The 9,213-nt window shown below is 40.3% G+C and overlaps 1 pseudogene; it reads left to right on the plus strand.

Moving 5' to 3' along the window:
• The first annotated feature begins 7,610 nt into the window (after nt 1-7,610).
• Nucleotides 7,611-8,626, plus strand: LOC140532231 (farnesyl pyrophosphate synthase pseudogene; annotated as a pseudogene).
• Nucleotides 8,627-9,213: the final 587 nt, after the last annotated feature.

Below are 9,213 nucleotides of genomic sequence, written 5' to 3' on the forward strand. Positions count from 1 at the left end.
TTTATATACATCCACACATGCTATTAAATGCAGTTTCTGTGAGGGTCAGGTTTGTGGAACTGCTTTTCTTTGTGACAGTAAGGGGCCAGGGTTAAGGAGGAATGCTATTAGGAAATTATGGTACAAAAGAACATATCAATAAAACTTAAAAAAATGTATGATGATGGTTAATGTGGAATATGGCTTTCATGACTTCATATATATATATTTAATGGGCATCATATTTCTTACTTTCTCAATGAGTGGGGGAGGGGGTGGAGAGAGAAAATTAACAAAATTAACAAAGAATTAACTATATGTATGTATATTTGTGTGTATATCTATCTATCTCTATATATACGTATTTATGTAAGAAAAAGATTTCAAATCTTTTCAGATCAAGAATGTAGAGATGGAAATCTAACCCACTTATTTTATAGACAGAGGCTTAGGTACAGGGGTGGGGAACCTGTGGCAGGGGGCTTGACAAAGGTTATGGTGGTACATGTTAGAGGCAAGATTTAAATCTAGTGCAAGGACTCCACAGTCAATGTACTTTCCCCTGTTCTGTGCTCCTGCCCTAGAAGATGGTAGTCATTACCAAAAAGGTGGTTTCTTATCCCTTCTGACTTTTATACCAAAAGCATTTAAAATGGAATTGTAAACACTAAAGACAGAATTACTTTAAGGTTCCTCTTGAAGCTGAAGAAGACCTCAAAGTACAGCCCAATAAATAAAGTCAGACAATAAAGAGAGCAGAAGCAGAGATTTCATGTCAGGAACTGCTAATGGGTGGCATGGACCTGCCCCTTAGAGAAGATTATCAGCCTTGGGTGAATTTGGATTGGTTAGCTAAGCTCTGCCATTTGCGTTTGTATCCTATCGCTACTCTGTCCCTGGAATTTTCAGTCCTTAGTCTTTACTGGGATTTTCTTGGCAAAGATACTGGAGTGGTTTCCATTTCCTTCTCCAGCTCATTTTACTGATGAGGAAACTGAGGCAAACAGAGTAAAGTGACTTGCCCAGGGTCACACAGCTAGTAAGTGTCTGAAGCTGGATTTGAACTCAAGAAGATGAGTCTTCATGATTCTAGGCCCAGCACTCTATCCAAGGCAGCCCAGCTGCCTATCATAAGTAATAGAGCAGTTGCTAATCATCATTGGCAAGGGAAATTTCCTTACTGGAAGTTTCTTGTGCCAATCAAATCACAGGCTTGGTCCAATCCCCACAATATCTTGCATGTATCTGGTGCCCAATAAATATTTGTTGGATTAGTTTGTTAAACTCAAGGACACACATGATAATAATATCTAGCACTTCCATAACACTTTTAATGTTTCCAAGTGCTTTCTATCTACTAATCATTCAATTATGATTATGAGATAGGAAAGGATATTGATAAACTATGTGTGTGTGTTCATCCTTCAGTGCCGAAGAAGACCACACCATCAGAGAAATAATGACATGAGTTGCAATTAACTTTGTTTTGAGTGAGGGAGGGCTGTGCAGGTCACCAGCCTCACTTTCTCCAGAACCATCTGAATCCAGTGACCAGATATTCATCAGGATGACTGGAGATGACCCAGGATGAGGCAATTGGGGTTAAGTGACTTGGCCAAAGTCACACAGCTAGTGAGTGTCAAGTGCCTGAGGTGAGATTTGAACTCAGATCCTCCTGACTCCTGCACTGGTGCTCTATCCACTGCACCACCTAACTGCCCGTTGATAAACAAAGCTGAGGAGGAGACTTGAGTCCATCTCACATGAAATAACTGGGGATTTTTAGCCTGGAGAAAAGGGAAAATTCAAGAGGGCGAGAATAGCTTGCTTCAAGTATTTGGAGGGCTGTCATAACTCATTAAACTTATCAAACTTCTTTTTTGGCTCCAGAGGACAAGACCAGAAGGAATCCTTGCTAGTTGGAAAGAGGTAAACATATTTGTAATGTTAGGGAAAGCTTCTTAATAATGACAGCTGCCCCAAAGTGGAATTGGCTGCCTCAAGAGTTGGGGCCTTCCCTCTCATTAGAGACGAGATAAGTGCTCGCCAGGTATGCTATATGGTGATTCCTCTCAGACATGGGTGCTTTCCAGCTCTCCAATTCTGTAAGTAGGCCAAGTATCCAGAGATGGGCTTTGCACAACAGTAGGTGAGTGGAGTTTTTTGTTTTGTTTTGTTTCTTTTCTCTGAGACCTCCTTACCTCCTTGTTTTCCAACCCAAAAGACAGACCTGCAAATTTCTGCTTAGGTGCAGCTATCTAGACACATGTGTGGTGCTTGCTGGGGAGAAGCAGAAGCAACCAGAATCCTTGAAATCCACAGATAATCCCAAACCTCACGTTAGCCTCTCCTTTCAGCCCATTAACCCCACCTAACCCCAGGCTTTTACTAATACTGGCAAGAAGTCAGCAAAACCAATTGGCTGGATTTTTATCAAGTTCGAGCAGGGGTTCAAGGCACAGATAAGTGTGAATAAAGAGAAATCCCCAAGAGAGGGAAAAGAAGAGAAGGGGCCATATATCCATAGAGCAGCTACTAAAATTTTCAAGGAGAAGACTGTGATGGGGTGAAGGTTTATTAAATCCTGAGCACCCAGGAGGTGCTGGATGGAAAGACCAAAGTAATTGAAACTAGGTTTTTATTAACAGACCTGCTCTGGAATGGTTAATCATTCACTGGTGAAGTTACACTTTCAAAACAGAGAGAAAGCCAGCAGGCTTTGAGAGATTCTTCTGCTGTTTGTTTAGCCTGTGGCTCTCTGGGCTTGTAACTGATAGGTTTAAGCACAGAAAATCACAAATTCCCTGGATATTTCCGTAACTCATTAGCCAGGATGACTGCCCATGTTTGATAGCTGAAGGAAGTGAGGGTGGGGGTAGTGCAGTAGACAGATCATTGGAATGGGACAAAATGGAATGGTGAAGAGTTTGCTTAAAGAAAACAAAACAAAACGATCTGCAAACGATAAAGGGCCAACTGGGAATCCCTATGGTAGGTGAGCCACCGACTGGACTCCTGGCAATGAGAATCTGTTTTGTCTATGGAGTAACCTGAATGCTTTCTCTCTCTTTCTCTTTTTCTCCCACGCAGACAAGTGAACACACACACATACACCCACTTAGGACAATTTCCAGCTCTAGGGAGAGTCACAGGGCTATTTTATACTTAGCAACAGTCTCACCCACACAGAAATAATAAAGCCTTCTCCTGGGGAAGAATCCAAGGTGTGACTCTAAAGTGTTGGATTGGGGAGTCAGGGACACAAGTTAAAATCCTGCCTTAGTCAATTACTAGCTGTGTTGCTCCAGGCAAGTTATTTAGCCACTCTTGGCCTCAGTTGCCTTGTCTGGCAAATGGGGATCATAGTAGTATCCCTTTACCTCACAGTGTTGTTGTGAGGCTCAAATAAAATAACATGTGCAAAGTGTTTGCCAAAACTTTTAAAAATTATGATTAATTTGTTTTCAACTTTCTGCAATCACTTCCATAAGTCTTAGATTTTCTTTCCCTCTCTCCCTGAGACGATGTGCAATCTTATATGAGTTCTACACGTGTTGGACAAACCTTAAAATATTATATAAATATTTATTAATATTTTATATATATAAATATATATCTATATAAAAGTATTTTGTAAATAAGTGTATTATATAAAATGCTATTATTTTATGGTTGTTCATTCATTTTCTTCAGTGACCCCATTTGGGGTTTTCAAACCACTGGAGTGATTTTGCCATTTTCCTTCTCCAGTTCATTTTATAGATGAGGAAACTGAGGCCAACAGTGAAGTAATTTGCCCAAGGTCACACAGCTAGTAAGTGCTGAGACCGGATTTGAACTCATAAAGGTGAGTCTTCCTCATTCAAGGCCTGACAGTCTATCCACTGTGCCACTAGCTGTCTTAAATGCTTTTTATTACTATTAGTTATTATTAAGCTTTAGAAGAGGACCACAGTCATTTGGATCCATAATTTCTTGTGTGTGTGTGTGTGTGTGTGTGTGTGTTTAAATCAAGGTAGTTCCCTCAGAAATCTAAATACTTATTCCTACATTAGCCACTATTCACAAATATGGCTGGAACTACTTTCAGGGCCTTCAGCACTTCCCTCTAAACATCCTCCATGGTAGCAGATGATTATTCTTTGAGTACTTGATTTTTACAAGCAGAGAAAAGTCATTTGGGGCCAAGCTTGATGAATGAACTGTGTAATACCATTTTTGGTCAGAAACAAGGTAGAGCAAAAGTAATCAGTGCTTTTCTTGTGTGTGACTCGTTAAAGTGGTTGTTTAGGTAGCTCCCAAAGATAATTTTCTGAATATTTTTGAACAATGGCTACATTCCTGGAATGAATATATCTTCTTAGGGACCATCCCAGTCAGAGAGGATCATAGATTAGGACTTTGAAAGGACCTTAGTGATTGTTGAGTCCAAGACCCTTCTTTTTACATGTGAGGAAAATGAGTCTGGGATAGATTAAAGGACCTGCTAGTAAGTGTTAAAGATAGGATCTGAACCTAAGTCTTCCAGATTTGAAGTCCAATTCTCTGCTCACCAAGTGACTACTTTATAGGAGAGTAAAGGATAGGGTTTGCCCTGCTCGGTACTTTGTACCCTTACCTACCACTTTCCTACTGGTTAGATTCTAACCTGTTGTCAGTCATCTTTTTTCTCTCGGTTTCCAAATAAAGGCTGGCCCTTCAGATCATCTGGGGCCTGGTCCAATTCATGGAGCCAAGAGCATCATGAATGTCAATGAGAATCTGGCCTAGAGCCTCGAGCCCCAAGCTCCTGGTTTGAATAGGTAATATCTCCTTGTGGCAGGGCTCAGAATTCCAGAATTCTCCACTGCACCTTCTTTGCCCTCTGGGCTGTCTTTGTCTCTCTCCTCTTTCATGATGGGACATGACAAGTGATTAATTCACATTATGGAAAGTAGGCCGGTAGGTAATAGGAGAAGGAGCTGCAGCCATCACATTCATGCATTCTGCCTGTCTTCACAGCATTTTGTGAATTAAGAAGAATTCCCCAAGCCCAGAGAGGCTTGATCAAGATTTTTCACCTTGAAATGTGGGGGTACAAGGTGGGTGGAGGATCCCCATGAGAGAGCTTTCTGATTTTGATTTTTTCTAAATACGACTTCCTGGCAGGTTTCCAATTTTCTTATTAATTATATTTCATATATTTTCACAAAAGGAAAGGGAAGTGATATTTTATATACTACAGAATTTTTAGAAATTCTAGCGAATGTGGAAGATGTGACGTCCAAATAGGAACAGAGAGAAAACTGGAAACTTACTCCTGAGGGGGAGGGGGAGGGATAGAGGGAGGATTTTATACAACATAAAAGCAAAATATATCAATGATTATTTTTTAAACGAAAATTGCTCTTGCAACAAGGAAATTTTGATAAGTAGGATCCAAAGTGTAAAGGAAGGGATTATGTTCTGATTTGTTTAGGACCAATTTTTATTTATTAATTGATTCATTAATTTATTCATTGACCTCTAATAATGATATCAGGTATTTTATATCTGTCTTTCTGGGGCACTTTCCTTTCTGTAAAATAAGTGTTGGATTAGACCAGTTGTGTTAAACTCAGGTAGAAACAGGAGATGCTAAACTATGTATAAGAATCCCTGAAGGCCACATATTGACGTAGTCTTAAAATGTAATATTATCTACATTTTATTATATTTTTATTTATTTTGGTAAATATTCCCCAAATACATTTTAATCCGGTTTAGGCCTCTCAGGAGTGATGGGACACATGTGGCCTATGGGCCGCTGTTTGACACCTCTGAACTGGGTAACCTCTAACAATCTGAGATAGGACTGACTTCAGGTGTCCAAAAGGTACAAGCACGTTGCAGGAACTATTCTGTTAGAGGGAATACTATATTACATAATATTGTAGGTGGTACAATGGATGTGTCATCAGAAAGACCTGAGTTTAAAACCTGTCTCAGTTGCTTACTAGCCATATGTCCCTGAGAAAGTGACTTAGTCACTCAACCTCAGTTTTCTCATCTGTTAAATGAGGGTTTTGGAATGACTACCTTCTAATTCCACTTCTAGCTCTAAGGCTGTGATCCTATGTTGAAGTGTATGACTGCACTTCCATGATGGCACAAAGTAATTAATGGAATAGCAACTTCAATTATTCCTTGACCATATGAGATAGAATTAAAAGTAAAAAAATTCTAGGCAGATATAAAAATCGCTTATTTCCCCCACTGGAAGGCAGATTTCAAATTGTACTTGAAAAAAAATGAAGATAATTTATCGTCAGCTTCTACCTTCCTATCTGAAAAATCCCCAAGTTGGTTAGATTGGTAGGAGGTTTGAGACATATGGATTGGAAAGGCCTCTCGTTTTGGAATCCTATGTTTGACTCTTGGCTCTGTCCCTTACCCCTTTTGGGACCTTGGGCAAGTCACAGCCTCTCTGAGCTTCTGTTTTCTCTTCTGAAGGCACTGGACTAAATGAAGACCTTCCAAGGTCCCCTGCAGCCTTAACTCTATAATCCTATGATCCTATGATTGGGTTTTAGTCCCACATGAAAGTTATCTTTTCTATCCACAAGAAAATTTCCTGAGAATATGGCTTCCTGTGTTTTCTTGATTACATTTTATCTTCTTCAGGATCAGGATCATATTAATGCAGGAAAACAGCTATTCTCAGAAGAAAAAATTCCTATCAGGAGCCTACAGAAGCAGCTGCCTTCTCTCACTCTTAAACAGGACAATTAAAGCTATGCCAAGTCACATAAGGCAAATCCCATTAGGACAAATTAAACTTCATTTGTGTGTACCCCACCTCTAGTCATAGTTAGTGAAGGGTTTCCTACAGCATGCTACCACTCCCTAGAAACAACCAGTTCATAATAACCCTAAGGTGAATACTTTCCTTTCATGTATCCTCAAGGACAGTACCTATTAACAAAGCAAAAATAGGTGTATTAACAAAAATGATTCCCTAGCTCCAGAAATTTCTAGTGATTTCTAGCTGTATCGGTATTTGAGATGTACCTGTGGAGGATACTGGAAACAGGGCTATATTTCAAGTCAAGAGACAAAGAGAGAAATCTTATCCCTGATACTTAGGATGATAGATCTTTAGCTGGAAGGGACCTCAGAGGCAATCTAGTTTGACTTTCTTATTTTTACAAATGAGGAAACTGAGGCCCAGAGAGGTGAAAAGATTTTTCTCAAGATAAAAAGTATCAGAGGTATGGTTTGAACCCAGATCCTCTATCTCAAGAATTAGTTCTCTTTCTACTATACCAACCTACTAGCTGTATGAATTTAAGCAAATTGCTTGACTTCTCTGTTAGAAAAGTTCTATGCCCAAAGCTTTGTTCTTTTGTGGAGATAAACAAGGGCTTTCAAGGATTATTCAAGAAGAATACAAACCAAGGTAGGTTCGTAGAAGGGCAAGCGTTTCAGTGTAAGTCAGTGCCTTGGAAAACAGACAAAAAAATACAGAAGTCTCATCACAAGAAAGTTGGCCACTGGGCAATAGTGAGTGACCAATGAGACAAGAGACCTGTGCTCACTATGGTTTCTTAGTCTCTTTGGGACCACTAAAAATCTCACATTTCTTAGACTTCCTCTAAATGTTATGTGAAAGAATGATTCTATCTCCACCCTCCAGAGAGCGTGTGACTGTGGAGATCAGAAATCAGTTTTTTGCCCAAGAGAAGCAAGACTTCATCCAGCATTTCTCCCAGCTTGTAAAGATTCTGACAGAAGATGGGATGGGACGTCCTGAGGTGGGAGATGCCATAGCCAGGCTCAAGGAAGCCCTAGAGTACAATGTCCTGGGAGGGAAAATACAACCAAGACTTGTCTGTGCTCATGGTGTTCTGGGAGGTGGTGGAACCCCAAAAGCAGGATGTTAACAGTTTGCTGAGAGCACTAGCAGTGGGCTGGCATGTGGAGCTGCACCAGGCTTTCTTCCTAGTAACAGATGACATCATAGATTCCTGTTTTACCCTCTGGGGACAGACATTCTGGTATAAGAAGCCTGGCATTGACTTGGATGCTATCAATGATGCCATGTTGTTGAAATCCTATAAATACTGGCTGCTGAAGCATTACCACCATGGGCAGCCCTATTACCTGAACCTCATGGAACTCTCCCTACAGAGCACTTACCAGACTGAGACTGGCCAAGCCCTTGCTCTCATCACAGCCCCTCAGGGCAAGGTTGATCTTACCAGATTCCCTGAGCAGAGATATAAGACTATTGTCAAATACAACACGACTTTCTCCTCCTTCTACTTACCATTTGCTGCTACTATGTTCATGGCAGGAATAGAGCATCCTTCTGGAGATGGGGGAATTTTTTCAAATTTAGGATGATTACCTTGACCTTTTTTGGTGATCCCAGGCAACATTAGTACCGACATCTGGGACAGCAAATATAGCTGGGTGGTGAAGTGCCTTCAGTTGGCATCATCTGAGCAAAGAAAGATGTTGGAGGAGAGTTATGGACAGAAAGATTCAGAGAAGGTTGCTAATGGGAAGGAACTATATGAGAAACTTGAATTTCCTGCTCATTTCAAGTTTGAAGAAGTAAGTTACAGTAGATTGATGAGGCTTATTGAGAAACATTCATCCCCCTTCCCTTATCTATCTTCTTGAAAATGGCAAAGAAAAATCTACAAACGTCAGAAGTGACCAAAGAGTTCGACACGCAGAGAGGTGCTGGGAGGGCAGGGCACCTTGTATGGAGTTGGTAGAGCATATACTCTCTATAAATTATGGCTCTTTTTTAAAAAGAAAAAAAGAAAGAATGATTCTAAACCTCTCTGAGACCTGGCTTTAGCTGCCTGTGAAAAGGCCAGGAATGTAGCTAAACAAGTAATTGAGATAATGCCCTTGACCTCTGGACTTTCCTGGTCTCTTTACCTTTTCCCTACCTACTCAGCTACATGGGAGAATAGAAGAGAGTTGTGCTTCAAATACTAGGGAACCTTAAACCCTGGAATCATTTGGGAGCTAAGCAAATAATAATTTCTTGGCTTATAGTCTAGATTTCAAAGAAATTGGGAGGTATATAGAATGCAAAACATAAGCTAGGGTAAGACTTCTTGCAGAAGGTTCCAATCTCCTGGACAAGTCTGAGAAAAAGACTGAAGCTGAGGATGTTAACTAGTTAGGAGGATACTCTTTCTGTCCCTCTCAGCTTTATTCTAAAGAGTTTAACACCTGGGGCTGATAGTTTTCTTC

This window comes from Notamacropus eugenii, chromosome 3 (genome assembly GCF_028372415.1).
Source record: "Notamacropus eugenii isolate mMacEug1 chromosome 3, mMacEug1.pri_v2, whole genome shotgun sequence".
NCBI lineage: Eukaryota > Metazoa > Chordata > Mammalia > Diprotodontia > Macropodidae > Notamacropus > Notamacropus eugenii.